Raw genomic sequence first — 23,613 nt, 5'->3', positions numbered from 1 at the left:
ACTGCATTTCTATTGATACAAAAATATCCCTTGATACCAAAACCACATACAGTGGTACCTCAGTATTTGTTAGTAACTTGTTGTTAATTGGTTCCAGAGGGCATGATGAGTACTGAACAAATTTTTCTTGTAAGGAGTATAACTCGAGTTCACAGCTTGACCATCTCTCCCCACCCAATTCTCCAAAGGGACAAGTGGGGCTTCCAACTATGGAAAAATAAACCAACCCAGCACAGCATATCCTAGCCAGGCTTCTTTCTTCTTGACTCACCTCACTCTCTGAGAGGAATCCTGACCTTTATACTTTCCCCAAGACCACACCACCCAAATTTCCTTGAGGTGGGGAAAGGGAGCTGGATATAGAAGCAGAAGGTATGCTTCCATGCCTTCTGATGCCCACAGCTCTGTATGCTCCCAGTGCTCAAGGCTGCCAAGAATCCTCTGTCCTCCTCAGCTCCTTCTTCTTGGGCTCCAGAGTCACTTCTGCTCCAGCCACTACAACTACTCCTGCTCCTGCTGCTTCTCTTCCTGCTGAGCATGCCTCTCTGCACTCCTTCTGGGTCTATATTAATGTCTTGGGAGCCAGGAAACTACACACTGCAGCTCCATCATCCTTTAAGAACTACCCCGTGATCTGCTCACTGATAGGCACAACCTCAGCTTCATGGATTCAGTCCTGTGCACTGCAGCCTTTGGACTGCCCACTGCCAAGGGCAATAGCAGCAACATCAAGGGCTGGACAGTACATCTAGCTGACCTCACATCCTCACTGCTCACCCAAGAAAACAACCAAGTTCTATGAGTGCCAAGCAAGCATCAAGTACTGAAGCAGTTTTTTCTCCCCAAAATATGTCAAATACCAAATTTAATGAGTTTTGAAGCAGATGAATGTCAAGATGCCACTATATTTATGAGATGACTACCCTGGGATAGGATAATATCTACAAAAGAGAGGAAAGCTATCATTTGACTAGATTGAAACCAACCGGTTGGCACGAATTGCCCAATAGTTTATTTAACTTAATGCTCAAGAATGTAAAAAGATGGAAAGAGGTTCTGAATGTAGTAATTATTCCCTATGATCTATCTTATATTAACAACCACATCTCTGCTGCCTATTTTACTGAAACTTCTATAAATGCTTTATCAAATACTCAGGGCTGTTGCCTTGAGGAAACCCCATTTCATCCCTTACTAGATACAGTTGAATAAGTCTTTCTCCAGTCACCTAGATTGTTCTAATCCTGGCTAACTATCCCTTAAGAAGAAATAGTATCACTCACACTATCCCCTGCAAACAGAATTGTGGTCCTTTACAGAGAAGCTTAGGATAAAAGAAAGTCCACAACAGCTTCCATACAATCCACTCCAAGAGCAATTATTTCTGATTTGACCAGAAAACCTGAGTCTTCCCTTCCCAAAATGACTTTTTTTGGACTAGGTTAAAAAAAGGCCATTCTTTGCCTCATTTCTTTTATACCTTACTTAATCACTGAAGGCAGTTGCTTCTGGCAAACTGAGATCTGGTAAAGATTTTAGCAAAAAAAGCCTCTGGATCTAGAGCCATCTCCAGTCATTCTCAATTTAAAATGTCTGTCCACTGGACCAGATGGCTCTGGAGAAGGAAGTGAGGTTGCTTACTTTCTTTCTCCTTGAAATCCAATTCACTTTCATGTCATGACATCTTCTCCCTGATGTCAGAACCCATCTTTGAAAAGGTTGGACAAACAATAGCAATAGCTCTTGTCTATCTTCAACTGGTCAAACTTCCTATTTTTGGCAGGACTTAAATATAAGGCAGGTTGGTTAACATAATTACCAATATCCAGTAAGGAAAAAATGTTTATAAATTAAGGGATGAATGGAAGTTCATGTTCTTGTTCTCCTTTGTCTTTTTTCATCATCCTTGTCTCATACTTTCATAGCAAATGACTAGATTTCAGCCCACCAAATGGAATATGGGATCTCATTTCATCTAACACCTCATGAATGCTGGATATAAGATACTTCCCATGCAATTTAGTTCAAAGAAAATGCCAGCCCCACTCCTTAAATGTTGGTTTATATCTCTACTCCCATAAGAAACACACACATACATACACACATGTACAAACACACACGCATATCCTGCATTGTTTTAGTCTTTTCCAGACTGTCCAAAGATGGAGAAACTTTGCTTTTTTCTGGCTTTGACTCACTTCACCACAAAGAGGTACAGTCAATAATTTGCTGCCCTGGGAGAGAAAGCCTGTTATGGGGCTTCCCTCCCGGAGAGCTCTCTCCCTTTCAATACCTCCCCTCCAGCTGCTCCCGGTTCAAGCCGTTGCCTGCCCCGACTAATAATGCCTTGTCACGCAGTGACAGAATTATACTCTCACACTGGTTTCACATGTCACAAATAATTGCTCTCATTGCTCATCATATTGAAGTTGTCAGGACTCTCTTACGCCTATAATTTGTGTGAGTTGATCATACTTTGGTAAATCAGCAGGTCATAACCTCTGCCCTTTCACCCTGGTGGCTGGCTGAGAACGACCTACAAATCTTATGACAGGGACAACAGAGAGGGTATGAACTGTTCAATTGCTTGTGTCTATCAACTGCCATTGGAAAATGCTGGTTGCTCTCGCTTTTTGCCGTCACTTTAAATGCATTTTACTGCCCATGGAACACCTTCTGTCATTCAGTCTTAATTTCTTCACATCTGGTTGTTTGGGATTTCTTTCTTTTTTAGAGGTTTGGGCATTTCTAATTTTTTTTTTAAAATCACAAATATTCTGTGCCAAATCTTAGTGTTTTCCATGTGTTTTAAATAAAAAGCCTCCAGCATGTGAGATTAAAAAAAAAAAGATTCTGGTTCCTCACTCCTGTCCTGCAAGGTCGAACTGTATTCACCTCTTGTTCTTTGCAATAGTTAAACTTTCCTGGCAGCTTTATGAGCTCTTTCTCTAACACTTTATTGAGTAACACATTCTTAAATAGTGTTCCTGAGTCTTTGTTTTCATTAAGGCACAATATGAACAATCAAGTGGCATTTAGTTGACTGTTTCATATTTTATGCATACTGTCTCTTAGCAGGGCCTTGGGCAACCTTGGGTGGGAGAGAAGGTAACACAGGACAAGGATCTTTTATTACCAAAAGCCTTCAATAACTCAGCCACTTGCTAAGCCAGGAGAGGAGAGGAGACCTCAGAGCCCCAGGCAAGATTAATACTCCACAGATCAGCTGGAGAGAGGTCAAGAATGAAGTGGTTTGGACTTGGCTCCATCACCAGTAAAGCTGTTGAGAGGAGTGTACCCTGAAGAAAATAATATCCCAGCTCAGAGAGGGAGTGGGCTTTGGCTACTTAAACCCCACCCTGGTTAAAGAAAGAGAAGATAGCCTTTGAAGGCAATAGGAACTGGGGGATGGAGGATACTAGCTCCCATGATTTTCACCATCCATTTCAGCAAGCTCACATGCCAGTTGGCATCTGTCTTCTTAGGCTGTTGCCGTGGAAGATCAGTGGGTTTGTAATTCCAAATGCAAGCGGCAACAGCTGCCTTTCCAACCTTTGATGCCAGGGTGTGCCTCTGATGCTGCATGTTTGGTTCTATATCAGCCACAAATACAGACAACAAAACAGAAATCAGGTTAATTTGAGCCCTGTCTTATGGATCTCCTCTTAAAATAGGACATGTGCTTTTAATTTCTAAAGGTGTGAACCTAAGATTCCCTGTGTAGCTCACAAAATTGGCACCTAAGAAACAAAGACAGGAGCTGTTGCTCACCTTCCCTAGCTTTCTCCTTGGTTACCAGATATACAGTCACAGATTTTTTAACATTGTTGGCAGTGCTAATGATGACATTCAGAGCTGCTGGACACTTCATCTTCAAAGTGTTTTATGAATGGTAATTGGTTGGGTGGAGCAAGACAAGGAAAATTCAATGTCCAGACAGCACATTAAAATTCCAAAAGGCCCATAAGTTAGGGAGGGTCACACACCCACAGATTCAAATTTGGGTGGTGAAAGGCATTGTGACCGAGCTGAGGATGAATTTACCATTTCTTTCTCATGTCTTTTAAAATAAAATGCCAAATCTTAAAAACATGGAAGGAGAAAGGAAATAAGTGTTTTTAATGGTAGAAGGAACTGTGTTAAATGATAGACATACAAATACTAGCAAAAAAGTAAAATATATTCCCTCCCTTCAAGTATCTTATTTTCTAACTGAGAGAAAGAATACCAAAAAAGGAGATGGGGACAGGTTGTGGGGAAAGGGTATGTTTTGAAATACAGAAAGTCAGTTACAGGTCTCAGAGGAAAATGAGAGATCTAGAAATGGAAGAAAAACTTAAAGAGATCAGTTGGCCCTATACCTTCATTTTGCAAACAGAGATCCAAGAGAATGTGAAAGTGGCTTGCCAAGGTTATATAAGTAATAAGTAATAGATCTAGGTTTTGAACCCAGGTTCTATGTCCCCAAAGTCAGTGCTCTTTCTACCGTTCTACACTTAGGAAAACACCTTGACCAATTCATTGCCTGATTCAAATATTGCCTGACTTCATATTCAGACTCTAGATAAAATAATTCCTCCCTGTCCCTGTCTCATTTTGAGTTTTCTTTCCCACAGCTAGGGACCAACATGAAAACAGTCATTTTGACTTAGTGGGAATAACAATACACCATCATCAGAAGGTCTAGATTCAAAACTTTGGTTGGCCAGCAACTATGTATGGACCCTGGATTTGTCATTTGGACTTCTTTGTATGACCTGGCCAATGAGAGAGTTGGATCACTGGACCAAAAGGGTCCTTCTAATTATAAAATTCTTTTGTATTAGGTTCCTAAAAATGCCAGGAAGCTTGAATATGTAAACAGAGATGGTGCTAAATGGCATTATCCTCCCTGATTCTGCACAAACCAACAGAGGACATTCTAAAAATAACCAAACTGACAAACATTTATTAAAGTGGGTCACTACCAATGCTGATCTCTACTGTCATCTTCTCCCACCTGTGAATACAAGGATCAGAGTATTGATGTTCAGTGGGGCTGAATTGAAGCATTAAAATAGCAAGCATTGAAAAACTCCATAATCAAGCCTTTGAAAACTTGTTTCCTTGTTTTTCATGATACCAATGGTTTGACTCCCCTTTTATGAGAATCAACTAGTTGTTAGTGTTTCATATGAGGTATGATGGAGAAATCTAGAGGAAAGCAGCTTGATGAGAAATGAAGAGCTGTCAAGTCCTGAGTGGTCTCTTAAATGAAGACTCTAGGAAGAGCCATCCAGTAAGCAATCTTCCAAGATGGAGAAATTTCTGGGACAAAAGTCCTGAGTTCAGCCAGGTGACAAATGAAGAGATCATTGACCTGAGCTGCCTGATTACAAAGTTCCCCATCTGAGATACTCAGTTTCTTATACTTTTTTGCATGTAGTGACTTGCCACTCTCTCAACTCCTTTCAGATTGTCAATACCCTTAAAATTTAAAAATCAAAGCAAACCCCTATATTCCAAATGTTGTTTTAACATTCATTCTATGCTTCTATTAATATAGCCTAAGATAGTGATAGATTTTTTTGGTTGTCATATCATACTTTTGACTTACACTAAAAACTTAAGTTCACTAAATTTCCTAGAGTGCTTTACTGCCCCCACCTCACCCCTATATTAACTGTCCTCTAATCACATTTCCTATCCTATATTTTCACAACTATTTAAAAAAATCCAACTGTATTGGATATAAAATATTGGATATTGGATATAAACATCCCATTTCATTTATTCTTTTAAATGCTATTATATCCAGTTCTTCACATTTTTCTAACTGTGATTTGGGGGTGAGCTCTTTATTACTTCATATAGAATATTTTTATCCCTCCTCTCCTTCCATCATCTGCAAATCTGATTAAATTTGTCAACTATGTTGTTCATTCCAGTCACTATTAATCACAGATAGAAACTTATAAAGACCTTCTTCCAGGTTAACACCATCCTTTGGACATGGTTGAAATTTCTCTAGGTTCTAGTTTTTCTATCTGAAAAATAGATCAAATGAGATAATATTGGAAAGCTCTTTATAATCATAAAGTACTATATCAGCATGAGACATTATTACTATTACCACTATTGTCACCATTTTGGGATCCTTGGAATATCAGGGAATTCAGGGAAGTTTTCTTGATGAATTGGATTCATATATAGAGAGAGATAGAATCAAAAAGTTCCAGATTCCATCAATCAATTCTATCCTTCTGGGAAGTATAATTGGGGAAATAAAATGTGGTAAAAAGACTCTGATACTGAGTGATTTTATTTAAATTGCTTAATTTCTCTGAGTCTCAATTGTAAGATAAAAATATTACAATGATTATAAATTTTTAAAAATCATAAATATGATTCATTAGAGACAATGTTATATAGTGGATAAAGTGCTGGGCTACAGAAAAACCTAGATTCAAAGCTTACCTTTGTTACCTAATAAGATCTACGTTACTAGGAAAACTCCATAGGATTTAGCTACTAAATCATAGATAAGTATTATATATATTATATATTATATATAAGTATATATAGGAATTCCCACTATCAAGGCATTCTAAATGCTTCTCAGACAAATGCCTAACAAATTTTTGGAAGAAAGTGTTTTGAACGTTTTACTTCATTCTGAAAAAATGTTAACTGTTCTTCCTACCTCCAAAAATATAATGGATTACCCCTTTCCCACACTCTTCTCCCATGAATTTTACTTTTCTCTTTGGAACCACTGTGCCTCAATCCTATTGTATAACCCACTGATTCAATGCAACAACTAAATTATATAATGCCACTCTTTGTTTCTGAAAGTGCTTTATATTGTTTGCTACAGGTGATCCTGAAAACAAAATACCTTTACATTTTTATTTAATTATATATTTCTTGGTTTTATGTGTACATTTATTCTTAACATATTTCTATATGAGACATGTTGGAGAAGAAAAATCAGAACAAAATGAGAAAAAAAAACAAGGAAAAAAAAAGTTGAAAATAGTATGTTTTGATCTGCATTCGGTCTCCACACTTCTTTCTCTGGATGTGGATGGCATTTTCCACCTAAAGTTTTTTGGAATTATCTTGGATTACTAAATTGCTGAGAAGAGCTTAGTCTATCATATTTGATCATCATACAATCTTCCCCCCCCCTGAGGTAATTGGGATTAAGTGATTTGCCCAGCATCACACAGCTAGGAAATATTAAGTATCTGAGGTCCTATTTGAACTCAGGTCCTTCTGACTTCAGACCCTTATCTACTGTGCTATCTAGCTATCCTGATCATCATACAATCTTACTGTTGCTATATACAATGTTTTCTTGGTTCTGCTTGCTTCACTTAATATCATCTCATGTAAGTTTTTTGCAGGCTATTCTGAAATCAGTATGTTCATCATTTCTTATAGAACAATAGTATTCCACCATAACTTATTCAGCCATTCCACAATTAATGAGCATCCACTCATTTTCCAATTCTTGGTCACCACAAAAAAGAGTTGCTACAGACATTTTTGCACATGTGAGTCCATTTTCCACTTTTATGTTCTCTTTAGGATACAGACCCAGAATTAAAAGTTATGCATATATAGCCCTTTATAGCCCTTTGAGCTTAGTTCCAAATTGCTTTCCAGAATGACTGGATCAATCCATAACTTCACCAACAATGCATTAGTGTCCAAGTTTTCCTACATCTCCTCCAGCATTTATCTATTATTTCCTGTCATCTTAGCCAATCTGATAGGTGTGAAGTGGTACCCCAGAGTTATTTAAATTTTTATATCCCCACTCAATAGTGATTTAGAGCTTTTTTTCATATGAGTATAAGTGGCTTTAATTTCATTTTCTAAAAATTGTCTGTTCATATCCTTTAACCATTTATTGACTGGGCAATGACTTGTATTCTTATAAATTCAACTCAGTTCTCCATATATTTTAAAAGGGCGGCCTTTGTAAGAAACACTGGCTGTAAAAATTGTTTCCTAGCTTTCTGCTTCCCTTCTAATCTTGACTGCATTGGTCTTGTTTGTGCAAAACCTTTTTAATTTAATGTAGTCAAAATTATCCATTTTGTATTTTATGTTTTCTGTTTCTTGTTTAGTCATAAATTCCTCCTTTCTCCAAAGATCTAATAAATAAACTATCCCTTCCACTCCAAATTTGCTTATAATATCATGCTTTATGTCTAAATCATGTATCCATTTTGACCTTATTTTTGTATAGGATATAAGATGTGGTCTATGCCTAATTTTCAGCCATATTGTTTTTGTCAAATAGTGAGTTCTTTTCCCAGAAGCTGGAGTCTGTGTTTATCAAACAGCAGATTACTATAGTCATTGACTATTGTGTCCTGTGTCTCTAATCTCTTCCACTGATTCATCATTCTATTTCTTAGCCAATACCAAATGGTTTTGATGACCAAAACTTTGGAATATAGGGCTGCGACTACTAGTTCATTTTTCTTTGTATTTTTTTCACTAACTTCCTTGATATTATTTACCTTTTCTTTTTCAGATGAATTTTGAAATTATTTTTCTAGCTCTATAAAATAATTGTTATCAGTTTGATTGGCATGACACTCCATAAGTAGAGTAAGTATAATTGACATTTTTTTCTTATTTTAGCTTGGTCTATCCATGAGCAATTGATATTTTTCTAATTGTTTAGATGTGACTCTATGCAAGTTGTTTTGTAATTGTGTTCAGATTAATTCCTGGATTTATCTTAACAGGTGACTCCCAAATATTTTACATTGTCTACAGTTATTTTAAATGGAATTTCTTTTTCTATCTCTTGCTGCTGTGCTTTGTTGGTAACATATGGAAATGCAATAGTTTAAGTTGTTCAATTTCATATGCTACAACTTTGCTAATTAATTTCAAGGAGTTTTTTAGTTGATTTTCTAAGGATACCATAATATCATCCGCAAAGAGTGATAGCTTTGTTTCCTCATTGTCTTTGATTTCTTTTTCTTTTCTTATTACTAAAGTTAACATTTCTATTACAATATTGCATGACAGTGGTTATAATGAGCACCCTTGTTTCATTTTTTTTTTATTTTATTGGATATATTTCTAGTTTATCCCTATTACATATAATGCTTGCTGATGGCTTTCAATAGATGCTGTTTATCATTTTAAGGAAAACTCTGTTTATTCCTATGTTCTCTAGTGTTTTTAATAGGAATGGGTGCTGTAGGAACAGAACACTTTTACAGCAATAATAATGTTAATACAATATAATGTTAGGTTTTCAAAGTATTTTGAATGGAATATCACTTAATCTCACTTTTTTTAAGAATCCACATTGCACAGTGGATAGAGTACCAGGGCTGGAATCAGGAAGATTCATCTTCATAAATTTAAATCTGGCTTCAGATACTTATTAGCTATGTTCCCTGAGCAAGCCACCTCACTTTGTTTGTCTCAGTTTCCTCATCTGTAAAAGAGCTGGAGAAAAAAAATGACAAATCACTTCAGTATCTTTGCCAAGTAAATCCTAAGTGGGATCACGAAGAATCAGACACAGTTTTTAAAATGAATGCAACAATTCCATACATCACCCAGCCTGGAAATGTAACAGCTACTTACAGATGCTATTCCATGACTAATTGGCATGGGAGTTTTATCCTGTTTCATTTTCAGTCTGGGTTTAGGCAACCTAAAGGTTCACCTCCCCTGGGTGCTCACCACCTCAATGCTATAATTGACATTAATCTATCACAACTCAGAATTTCTCAGTTGAAATGATACCCTAGCCTCAACCTGCCCTGTCACAAGAATTATAGGTTTATACCAGCACACCTGGCTTTGATTTCATTTGATTTTTACAACATGCCTGTGGAATAACTTTTCTACAACTATTATAATAATTAACAAATTCATAAATGAGGAAATTGATGCTGAGAGAGGTTAAATGACTTACCCAGAGTCTTAGTTAATAAAAATCTGAAACAGGAATGGAATTCAGCTCTTCCTGACTTCAGATTCAGTATACCATTCACTATTCTACCTAGAATGTTGCACACCAGTCATGTCAAACAAAAACATGAATGGGATCTATTATGTATGTTTATATATAACTATCCTTAAAGGCTGCATATTTACTTAGAAAATCACATATATTTAATAATAATGATAATAATTGGCATTTATATAGTACTTACTAGATGCTAGCCATTTTGCTAAGCTCTTTACAATTATTATCTTATTTGGTTCTCCCAACAACCTTGGGAAATGGGCACTATTATTATTGGTCTCATTTTATAAATTTGGAAAGTTAGGCAAATGGGCAAGGAGACTTGCGTAAAGCCACATAGCTACTAAATTTTTGAGGCTGGATTTGAACTCAGGTCTATTTGACTCCAGGCCTGGTGCTCTATCCACTTACCACCTGACTGCCCTTCTGTATGCATTTTCTCTTTCTTTCTTAATACATCAACACATTAACATCAAATAGGAGTTACATTTTAATCTGCTTGGAGCTACACTTAGAAGTGTTATAAGTCATGTGCATATCCTAAGAAATATGTTTGACATCTCTTCTACACTCAGGTTTGTTGATGTGGTGACAGTGTTCATAGCAAAGGATGGTATATGCCAAAACCAAGTCCCTAAAGCTGCAAGGCAGGAGGAAGCATTTAAAAAGTGAAACCTGTTATGGGCCAGAACTCTGTATTTGAAACAAGGATTCTTACGAGGTGCTAATTCAGTAGAATTGACGAGACAATGGTTATCTAGTTTAGCATGGTGATTAATAATTTTCTAGTTCAGTATGATTGATTTAATCTTACAACAAATAATCATTCCCTAGTGATATAATGATTGGCTTATACTCAGTATGATGAATGGATTTAGAGCATATAAACTGGGACAAATTCAGCAGTGGGGTGGGGGGGACTAAGAGACAGATTCATTCCATAGTCCACCTTTGTGGTGGCTGGAGCCTGAAGTACAAGCCCTCAGACTCAGAAATAGATGCATTCACTCCATCTCACACCACCATGGTGGCGGACTCTCCTTCTTCACTTTTCCACTGAAACCAAGACTGCAGAAGGGTCTTAAGAAAGCCTAGTCTGGGCCCCAGGCAAGGAAACTAGATTGTGAAGGAGATAATAAAGGATTTGGACTTTAAACACCTGGCTATTCTTGTGGTAATTAATTTGCTGAAAGGAAGGCTGCTCCAAAGACCTCCAGAAAACCACCACAAACATTACAGAGACCAATGATTATAAAGTGTCCAAATTAAAATGTGCACTTTATAGGACAAATGAAACCATTTCCCTTCTCAGACTTCAAATATTAAAATTGCCCAAATATTGATTCTCACAATATCCTTGTCAAATTGTCTCCAAGAGAAAAGAAACACATAATCCTCAGTTAAAATAGCTGATCAAAATCCATGTAGCATGCTAGGGACAGAGCTTGGAATAAAATGCATTGTGATTTCTAGCTATTGGGTTCATGATTAGTTCATGCAATAGTCATTCAATTCAGTAAAATTCAACAGACATCTTTTAGGAGGATGCTATATGCAAAGCATTATGTTAGTTTCTAGAAACTTAGGGAAAAAATGTGTGCTCACAGGTTGTGCAATGAAATAAAGACAGAAGAAATTAAGATAGGAAGGGGCCAGGTCACAAAAGCTTTAAAATATAAACAGAGGATTTCATATTTGATCTTAGAGGTAATAGAGAACTAATGGGTTTTACTGGTGGTGGGGAAGAGGAGGAGGTGACATTGTCAGAGCTTCAAGATCAATTTTATATCTGGGTAGAGAATAGATTGGAGTGAGCAGAAGCTTGAGGAAGTGACCAAATAGTAGGCCATAGCAATGGTTCAAGAGAAAGGTAGTGAAGACCTATATAAGATGTAGTTGTTTGAGAGGAAACAAAGGGACTTACAAGAGAGATGTCACAAAGTTAGACATGATAAGACTTGGTGGAATCAAAGATGACACCTAAGTTATTAACTTGGTGACTAAGATAATCCTCAAGAGGAACAGGGAAGTGAGAAAGATGGTGGTGGGGAAAGATGAGTTTTGGATAGGTTGAGTTTAATAAGATATCTAGTTCTAGTTCAAGTTGATCAATAGGCAGTTGGAAATGTGAGACTGGAAGTCAAGGGAGAAGTTAGGATTCAATAAATAGATCTGAGAATCAATAATTAGATTCATAGGAGCTGACATCATTAAAAGAAATAGTATAGAGAGAAAAAAAGAAGAGGATAAAGAGAGACTGGATTTGTGAAGCTCTGGCATGCCAATTAAACCCATAATATCTTGAGAGAACAAAATAATTAGTAAAAAGATAATTTTTATCTATCTGTTTGGACAATCAGTATAAGATAGAGGATTGAACAATTATCTAGGTAACTTTGAGGAAATATTTTGCAGTAGAAAGAACCCAAGGTGTGTAGTACAGAGACTCACAGGTTTGTATCATGGCTCTGACACTTTCCAGCTATGTCACCTTGAAAAGGTCACTTAAAACTTTGGCACCTCAGTTTCTTAATCTATAAAATGAGTATAAAAATACTTGTAAAATAGTGACCTCATCAACTTGTTTTGAAGAAATTATTTTGAAACTTAAAATTCTATTTAAATGTGAATCATATTTCTTCTTCTCATTATTAATATTATCATTTACATTGTATAGGCAAGCCATGCAAATCATTAAAGCCTAAATATCTCTAGCAAATGGGGGGGAAGGAAAAGAAGATTAAATGAATTAATTAAAATATTTATTAAGCCCTTATTATGTGGCAAACAATGTGTTTAAGAAGAAATTTTTTGACAGTCTCTGCTCTCAAGGATATGATACACTAATTGGGAGATATAACACATGAAAGAAAGTTCACTTTCAGGACAGATAGAAAAGCCTAGAACTCCTAAGGGTTGAGTCTTAGATCACATGATAAAGTGAAAAGATCCTTAGATGATATTGGGAAGTCTTCAAGTGGAAAAGGAGTAGAGATCTGCAAGAATTAGAAGTGGGGAAGATAGCAAGTTCTGATGGACTCTAGGAGATAGTTGCAGGGCAAATGGCAAAGTCTCATGGTCCTCAATCTTATCAGAAAGAATAAAGTTTGTGATTTCCATTTCATCCAAGTCAAGTGAATAGTCAAGTAGCCCAGATGTGTTTTGGAAACTCCAGTCTGGGGAAAGGACTAAGATAGAAGGAAAAAGAGAAGGATGTCCCTGAGGTGATGGGTTGAAGGTCTTTGAAGACTTCTGTGACAGCCAGGGAAGGGGGCAAGGAGGTAAGGCAATGAATCAACGAGTATGGAATCTACTGTGTTACAGTCTGGACTATGTAGAGATCCTGTAAGGAACATAGAAAAAGTTTAGCAAATGGACTTTTTTTACATGAAAGGTTGGATGTATATGTACATGAAATGATAATGAATAGTACAAGACAAAATATTATTAGGTGTGCTGTAAATTTTAAGAGCTGTAGGAGTTTGAGAATGGTGTCCTATATTTGTTTAATTTGATTATTAATTGATATCTGCAATACTTTATTTTGTACTACGTCCATCAAAGTGATCCCCTTCCTCCAATTCTGGGATATGGTGGTTTTATGACTTATCCAAGGTCACACAACTAACATTATGCTAACATACTGATCCAGTTTAAACATTCTAGATCAAAGTATTAATTCCTCTACTCAATTTTGAATGTTTTGTGATCCAGATTTCAATTGTATGCTTGTAATATCTCTTTCATAGAAAGCTTGTCCTTTTCTATTCTGCTTATGCAAAGTCATTAGCTCCTTTAACACCTGTCTCACCACACTTTTTCTGGGGTTCTTCCTTGATTAGTTCAAGTTCACTATTATTGACCATCTCTTTCATTCATTCACTCATTCATTCAACAAATATGTTAAAGCAAAGCCCTGTGTTGTCATGGGAGAAATACAAAGTTTAAATAATATCTCTACTCTCAAAGACCTAAATTCTATTGAGGAGAAATGGAAGAGACTATATATAGCTAATTATAATATGCCAAATTACTTAAGTCAAGGAGAAATCAAAGAATTATATTTCAAATGTACCCTCCAAGCAGAAGATTCTATATTTCTCTTCCTAACCAATTTGCAAGTGTATCTAGTGTTTGATAGGGAGAAGTTTACCCTGAATAAAACTAGTCACAAACACTGCTTTAGTACTTGGCACTTTGATATGCTGCTTTACTTAAATTCAATTCATGAGCAAGTCAAGACAATATCTTTAATCTGAACTATGTTGGTCAACCAGAAAATGACTTAATGCTAATATTCCAGAAGTATGACTACCTCATACCGTGAATTCTCTCATATGGCATATTAACAACTCTCTGTACAGGACTATAGCTGACTCATTAACAGAAAAGGGATTCATGGAAGAAGTGGGCAAGGATCCTAGAGTTCTGCCTTTAAAAGAAAGAGAAAAAACCTAAACATGTATATCTCTGGGTGATAACAGGACAAAATAGGGATGGAACCAAAAGTTCATATAAGCATTGGTTATTTCTAGTTGCATATTACTGAGCCCCTAGACCTCTTACCAAATAATGGGTAGTATCAGCTCAATCAATAGATACTGGGTATCTGGATTTTACATAGTCTTAATACTAATAATGTATTTGTGAGATGAGGGCTTAGAAAATAAAGCTGGGAATAATCAAATAAATTGAAGCTTTAAAAATTTCAATAATATGAAAATATAAAACTGCCAGCCTAAAATAAGAACTCAGAGGTTGCAGAAAGTTAAAGGCTATAGAAATTCTTCATGTGGGAGGCAGGGAAAGGAGAGACCATCAGCATATTAGTAAGCTTTGAGCAATGGGTAAAAGTGAAGAGTTGCTTTTCTCCACTTAGAGAGGAAAAGCTGGAAACTTTGAAGGATCATTGCTTTTGTTCTTCAAGTTTGATGATTAATTAGGCATAAGACATTTTTCAAAATGTTTTTTCATTTACTTGTAATTGTCCCCAGAGAGTGCTGAAATAACTTGGCTCAGAGTCTATAGATTAGTTTACATATGATACTCGTATATGGTTTCTTTTTAATGTTTCCTTCCTCTTCTGTCTTCTCTTTCCCATAATACATTGGTCAGAAAAAAAAAAGGTATGGGATTTTAAGTGGCAGACAAATCATATTATAAACAGCTTTGCTGGTTTATCAGCAATCTAGAAGGGAGTAAAAACAATGAAACTCTATCAAGGAGACGTATTCCTATACCTTGTTATGATACAGAATCGAATCAAGGGACTTACATTTTCCATAGCACCAAGAAGTTCCATGTTACTAGAATATCTCATTTTATGCTAGCTTCAGCAATAAGAGTTGAGAAAGAGATTAAAGGAATTAGGGTAGGTAATGAGGAAACCAAATTATCACTCTTTGCTGATCTCTGGGGTTCTACTAAAAAGCTATTAGAAAAATCCACATCTTTAACAAAGTTGCAGGATACAAAATAAACCCACATAAGTCATCAGCATTCTTATATATGACTAACAAAATCCAACAGTTAGAATTACAAAAAGAAATTCCATTTAAAGTAACTACTGATAGTATAAAACATTTAGGGATCTATCTGCAAAGGGAAAATCAGGAACTACATGAGTAAAACTACAAAACACTTTCCACACAAATAAAGTCAGATCTAAACAATTGGAAAATATTAAATGCTCTTGGATAGGGTGAGCAAATATAATAAAGATGACAATACTATCTAAACTAATCTATTTATTTAGTGCTATACCAACCAGACTCCCAAAAAACTATTTTATTGACCTAGAAAAAATAACAACAAAGTTCATATGGAAAAACAAAAGGTCAAGAATTTCAAGGGAATTTATGAAAAAAAATCAAATGAAGGTGGCCTAAAATTATATTATAAAGCAGCAGTTACCAAAACCATTTGGTACTGGCTAAGAAATAAACTAGTTGATCAGTGTAATAGGTTAGGTTCAAAGAAAAAAATAGTCAATAACTTTAATAATCTAGTGTTTGACAAACCCAAAGACCCCAACTTTTGGGATAAGAACTCACTGTTTGACAAAAACTGCTGGGAAAAATTGGAAATTAGTATGGCAGAAACTAAGCATTGACCCACACTTAACACCGTATACCAAGAAAAGGTCAAAATGGATTCATGACCTAGGCATAAAGAATGAGATTATAAATAAATTAGAAGAACATAGGAGAGTTTACCTCTCAAATTTGTGGAGGAGGAAGGAATTTATGACCAAAGTAGAACTAGAGATCATCATTGATCACAAAATAGAAAATTTTGATTATATCAAATTGAAAAGTTTGTGTGCAAACAAAACTAATGCAGACAAGATTAGAAGGGAAACAATAAACTGAGAAAACATTTCTACAAAGGTTCTGATAAAAGCCTCATTTCCAAAATATATAGAGAATTGACTCTAATTTATAAGAAATCAAGCCATTCTCCAGTTGATAAATGGTCAAAGGATATGAACAGACAATTTTCAGATGAAGAAATTGAAACTAATTCTAGCCATATGAAAACATGTTCCAACTCATTATTGATCCAAGAAATGCACATTAAGACAATTCTGAGATACCACTACACACCAGTCAGATTGGCTAGAATGACAGGGAAAGATAATGCAGAATGTTGGAGGGAATGTGGGAAAACAGGGACACTGATACATTGTTGGTGGAACTGTGAATACATCCAGCTATTCTGGAGAGTAATTTGGAACTATGCTCAAAAAGTTATCAAACTGTGCACACCCTTTGACCCAGCAGTGCTACTACTGGGCTTATATCCCAAGGAAATACTAAAGAAGAGAAAGGGACCTGTATGTGCCAAAATGTTTGTGGCAGCTCTTTTCACAGTGGCTAGAAACTGGAAGCGGAATGTATGCCCATCAATTGGAGAATGGCTGAGTAAATTGTGATATATGAATGCTATGTAATATTATTTTTCTGTAAGAAACGACCAGCAGGATGATTTCAGAAAGGCCTGGAGAGACTTACATGAACTGATGCTGAGTGAAATGATCAGGACCAGGAGATCATTATATACTTCAACTACAATACTGATCATACAATGATGATCAATTCTGATGGATGTGGCCCTCTTTAATAATGAGATGATCCAAATCAGTTCCAATAGAGCAGTAATGAATTGAATCAGCTGCACCCAGCGAAAGAACTCTGGGACATGAGTGTGAACCACTACATATAATTCCCAATCCCTCTATTTTTGTTCACCTGCATTTTTGATTTATTTAATTGTACACTATTTTAAAGTCCGATTCTTCTTGTGCAACAAAATAACTGAATGGACATATATAAATATATTGTATTTAACATATACTTTAACATATTTAACATGTATTGGTCTACCTGCCATCTGGGGGAGGGGGTGGGGGAAAAAGGGGAAAAATTGGAACAAAAGGTTTTGAAATTGTAAATGCTGAAAAATTATTCATGCATACATTTTGTATATAAAAATAAAAAGCTATATATATATACATAAAAAGAATATCTCATTTTATCCTCATGACATCACTTGGAAGAAGGCACTATTACTATCCCCATTTTACAGATACAAATTTAAGTTTCTTGAGCTTAGATTCTTTCAGATTTTATTTTTTTGTCTTTGTTAGCCTCAGTGCCTAGCACATATTAGGTATTTAATAAATGATTTTGATTGGTTCCCATCTTCCTTAGAGCAATCAAGAAACAATATACATGCTTCCAAAACATCCTTCTTAAAACATTCCACAAAAAAAGGTGTTCTGAACAAAGAACAATTTTGGTTCAATCTCTCAAATATCATCTTATTTTTAGCAAAAATAATATATTTCCTGACCAGCAGGAGGAATACAGAGAGGCTTGGAGAGACTTACATCAACTGATGCCGAGTGAAATGAACGGAACCAGAAGATCACTATACACTTCAACAACAATACTGTATGAGGATGTATTCTGATGGAAGTGGAAATCTTCAACATAAAGAAGATCCAACTCACTTCCAGTTGATCAATGATGGACAGAAATAATTATACCCAGAGAAGGAACACTGGGAAGTGAATATAAATTGTTAGCACTACTGTCTATCTACCCAGGTTACTTATACCTTTGGAATCTAATACTTAATGTGCAACAAGAAAATGGTATTTACACACATATATTGTATCTAGGGTATATTGTAACACATGTAAAATGTATGGGATTGCCTGCCATCGGGGGGAGGGAGTGGAGGGAGGGAGGGGATAATTTGGAAAAATGAATACAAGGGATAATATTATAAAAAAATTACTCATACATATATACTGTGGAAAAAATAATTCTAAATAAAAAAAAAGAAATAGTCATGAAGAAAGAGGTGAGAAGAAACAAACATTATATGAACCATATTTTTCTGAATTGGATAATGAAATACTGAACACATTATCGTGCTGTAGGTTCACAATAGGCTTTATGGAAAAATACATACAATACATTTTAAAGTTTAGCTATGCCATTAACATTTTCTCCATAACTTTCTTCATTCTAAACAATTAAGACAATATATCAAGCTCTGTTTTTAGTATTTGCCAATTTCTTAGGTGCCAATACTCACAATAAAAATTATCTATCAATAAAAATAATAATAATAATAATATATTTCCCTTGTTTGGGAAGAAACATGATTGGATACTCTGGTCATTGGATCTCTAATATCTTATCCTGAAGACTGAATAAAATTACTCTTTTCCTAAAATTATTTTTGTCTGTTAATTATTTTTGTTTGTTATTTTTGTTTCTTTTTAAGAATTATGAAATGGTATGAAAACAGAATTTTCTTTTCTTACTCATCCTTAGAAAAAGTGAACTTAATCTGGAGTCTAGAAACTCTTTTGGAGGTTCATATGTAGATATCAAGGGGTCTGTGAACTTGAACTTCTTAATATTTTGAGAGATGCAGAGACATGGAGAGAGAGAGAGAGAGAGAGAGAGAGAGAGAGAGAGAGAGAGAGAGAGAGAGAGAGAGAGAGAGACACACACAGACACAGACACAGAGACACAGACACGGAGACAGAAAGTCAGAATGAGACTTCTGTATCACAAAGAAATCACAAAAAAAGTTCACATAAAATATGTGGAAAAGAAAAAAGAGAGAAAGGAAGAGGGGAAGAGGAAAGGAAGAGAGAGAAGAGGAAGAGAAAGCAATGAAGAAGTGAGAAAGCTCTCTGAACAAAAAGACAGATATGAAAAACTACTTATAAATGAGAAAGCTAGATGCTTCTAGGGGAAAGCACCTATATTTTCTCTAAGAATAAACCTAGATCCACTGGGACCATCATGTGAATGCTCATTCATTAAGGTTCCTGAAGAGTGGCTGAAAGGTATTGAGGTGTTAGTATGTTGAACTAAAAAGAACAGAAAGGTCTTCTGTCCCCTGGGGAACATATCTGGGATATAAAAGAGAATATACCAGAACTTGTTATACTTAATGTCTCGCTTTTGATAATTCACGAAGATTTATTTGCTTTTGGCTAGAAGGAATTTCAAAAGCATTTACAAAGATTACAAAGTCTTAGGCAAGAAAATGTTCTTAGTATCTGGCATACAGTAGCCACTTATATCAATGTGTGTTGTTTGCTTGGTTGACAAAATAAAAATGATTTCATTAAGACCAGGTCATGTCAAAATATCCTTACTTCATTTTTTCCTGGACTTTCTTTTTTTAAAAAATTTATTTTATTTATTTTAATATACATTGCTTTATGAATCCTATTGCGATAGAAAAATCAGAACAAAAGAGAAAAACCATGGGAGAAATTAAAAAAAAAAACAGAAAAAAGAAATGAACATAGCAATGTTGATTTACATTCAATCTCCATAGTTTTTTGTTTTTGCATTTTTTTATGCAAAGTCTCTTGGGACTGCTTTGGATCACTGAACTACAGAGAAGAACTAAGCCTGTCATAGGTGATCATTGCACATTATTGCTGTTCTTGTGTACAATGTATTCCTGGTTCTGTTTGTTTCATTCAGCATCAATTCATGTAAATATTTCTAGGACTTTCTAAAATCAGCTTGTTCAACATTTTTATACAACAATAATATTCCATTACCTTCATATGCCACAATTTATTCAGCCATTCCCCAATTGATAGGCATCTACTCATTTCCTAATTCTGTGCTACCACAAAAAGAGCTGCTACAAATATTTTTCCACATGTGAGTCCTTTCCCCTCATTTATGATTTCCTTGAGATACAGACTCAATAGTGGCACTGCTGGGTTAAAAGGCATGCAGAGTTTTGTAGCCCTTTGGGCAAAGTTTCAGATTGCTCTCCACAGTGGTTGGATGGTTGGATAATTTCACAACTCCAGCAACAGTGCTTTAGTGCCCTAATTTTCCCACATGCCCTTCAACATTTATCACACTCTTTTCCTGTCATCTTAAGTGATCTGAGAAGTGTGAGTGGTACTTTAGGGTTGTTTGTTGTTTTAATTTGCATTTCTCTAATCAATAGTGATTTAGACTATAATAATCTATATAGTCATATGTATCAGTATATATATGTATATTAGAGAGAGAAAGAATCATATGACTGTAGATGACTTTAATTTCATCATCTGAAAATTTCTGATCCTATCCTTTGACAAGTTATCAATTGGGGAATGACATATTCTCATAAATTTGAGACAGTTTTTTACGAGACCTTTATCAGAAACTGGCTGTAAAGATTTTGTTTTTCCTAGCTTGGTACTTCCTTTTTAATCTTGTTTCTGTTGGGTTTTTTTTGTGGAAAAACCTTTTAATTTGATATAATCAAAGTTGTCAATGTTGCCTTTCATAATGTTCTGTAATTCTTCTTTGGTTATAAATTCCTTCCTTCTCCAAAAATCTAATAGGTAAATTATTCCTTGCTCTCCTAATTTGTTTATGGTATCATCCTTTATGCCCAAATCACATACCCATTTTGGCCTTATTTTGTTATGGGGTGTGAGATGTAAACCTATGCCGAGTTTCTGACATATTATTTTCCAGGTTTCCCAGCAATTTTTGTCAAAGAGTGAGTTCTTATTCCCAAAGCTGGAGGTGAGGGTTTATTAAGCAGTAGATTATTATAAGCCTTGATTATTGTGTCATGTGTATCTAATCTAGTCCACTGATCTACTACTCTATTTCTTAGCCAAATGGTTTTGCTGAATGCTGCTTTATAATATAGTTTGGGGTTTGATACTGCTAAGCCACCATCCTTTAGATTTCCCCCCCCCCAATAATTCCCTTGATATTCTTGACCTTTTGATCTTCCAGATAAATATTTTTATTATTTTTTTCTAGTCCTATAAAATAATTTTTGGCAATCCGTTATGGCACTGAACAAATATATCAATTTAAACAGAATTGTCGTTTTTATTATATTAGCTTGGCCTACCCATGAACAAATTATGTTTTCCAATTTGTTTAGATCTGACTTTTTTGTGTGAAAAGTGTTTTGTAATTGTGTTCATATAATTCTTGACTTTATCTTGGCAGGTAGACACCCAAATAATTTATTTTGTCAAAAGTTATTTTAAATGGATTTTCTCTTTCTATCTTTTGCTGATGGGCTTTGTCAGTTAAATATATAATTGATGATTATTTGTGTGGTTTATTTTATATCCTGAAACTTTGCTAAAGCTATGAATTGTTTCCAGTAGGTTTTTGGATGATTTTTCTAGGATTCTCTAAGTATATCATCATATCATGTGCAAAGAGTAATAGTTTTATTTCCTCATTTTCTCTTCTAATTCCTTTAATTTCTTTTTCTTTTCTTATTGCTAAAGCCAACATTCTTAATACAATGTTAAATAATCGTGGTGATAATGAGCATTCTTATTTCACCCCTGATCTTACTGGGAATGTGTCCAGCTTCTCTCTATTACAAATAATGCTTGCTGTTGGTTTTAGATAGATACTGCTTATTATTTTAAGGAAAGTTCCCTTTAACCCTATGTTCTCTAGTGTATTTAATGGGAATGGGCACTGTATTTTGCCAAAAGTTTTTTTCTGCATCTATTGAGATTATCAGATGATTTCTGTTGGTTTTATTGATGTCAATTATGGTAATAGTTTTTCTGATATTAGACCAACCCTGCATTCTTCATTATAATGTATTATCCAGTTGAGAAGTTGCTATAATCTCTTTGCTAATGTTTTATTTAAAATTTTTGTATCAATATTTATTAGGGAGATTAGTCTGTAATTTTCTTTCTCTGTTTTGGCTCTTCCTGGTTTAGGTATCAGTACCATATTTGTGTTATAGAAGGGATTTAGCAGGACTCCTTTTTACCTAATTTTTCAAATATTTTACATAGTATTGGAATTAATTGGCCTTTAAATTTTTGGTTGAATACATCTGGCCCTACAGATTTTTTTCTTAGGGAGTTCATTAATGGTTTGTTCAATTTCTTTTTCTAAAATGGGACTACTTCCTTTTAAATAAGACTACTTGACTGCAGATCAAGGAAATGCTCCAAACAAAACTTACATTTATTCCCCACATATTTCAGCTGTATGATATGGTAGCCCCACAAAAAGATATTATGAATCAAGGCTGCATTTTAAAAAGGTATAGTAGCTAGGTGATAATCTGGTTATATTTTGCTCTGGTCAGAGCAGGTGGAATAGTCTATGCAGTTTTGGGGACCAAAATTTGGAATGGATACTGGTCAGTTGGAGAATGTAAAGGACTTCAAAATTAAATAGCATGATGACAGACTGACTGAATGGGGGAGGGATTTAGCCTGGAGAAGAAGACTGGGAGTATAATAACCATCTTTAAGTATTTAACGGGTTGTCATTGTTGCTTCACCTTTGTACTTGAAGAGGACCAAAGACATATGGAAAGTGATGTCTTGACTGGCAAGTGAATTGAATTTAAGTAAGGAAGGGTTATACAAAATCATCAGCCTCACTCTCTCCAGAGCCATCTGCGCCTAGTGATAAGACATAGATCAAGCCAACCAAAGATGGTCTCAGATGCAGTGGGAGAATCAAAAACATATGCATGGATAATTATTTGACATTAACCCTTGCAAAACTCTGTGATTCAATTTTTCTCCCTTCCCCCACCCCTCCCCTAGATAGGAAGTAGTCCAATATAGATTAAACATGGTAGAAATATATGTTAAATCCAATATATGCATACATATTTACATAATTATCTTGATGCATAAGAAAAATCAAATCAAAACAGAAAAAATGAGAAAGAAAATGAAATGCAAGCAAATAACAACAAAAAGAGTGAAAATCTATGTTGTGATCCAATACTCAGTTCCCACAATTTTCTGTCTGAGTGTAGATGGCTCTCTTCATTACAAGATCACTGGAACTAGACCATGGCCTTTTTATATAAGGTCTTTAACTGAGAAGAAGTTCCTATAACATAAATTTAGGCTTGAACTTAGAGCTATCCAGGAATAGAATGTACCACCTCCTAAAGACCTTCAAGAAAAGAGGATGCTAGATGATCTATTGCCAGCTATTTTGTAAAGTCAATTCTTGTTCAGATCCTGGTGAGACAAGATGGTCCCTAAGAATCCTCTACTCTCTGAATTCTCTGATTATGTGAGTGAAACCTTGTTTCTTCAAGCA

The sequence above is a fragment of the Sminthopsis crassicaudata genome, chromosome 2 (assembly GCF_048593235.1).
Source record: "Sminthopsis crassicaudata isolate SCR6 chromosome 2, ASM4859323v1, whole genome shotgun sequence".
NCBI classification, from domain to species: domain Eukaryota; kingdom Metazoa; phylum Chordata; class Mammalia; order Dasyuromorphia; family Dasyuridae; genus Sminthopsis; species Sminthopsis crassicaudata.
This window is presented reverse-complemented; position numbering follows the sequence as displayed.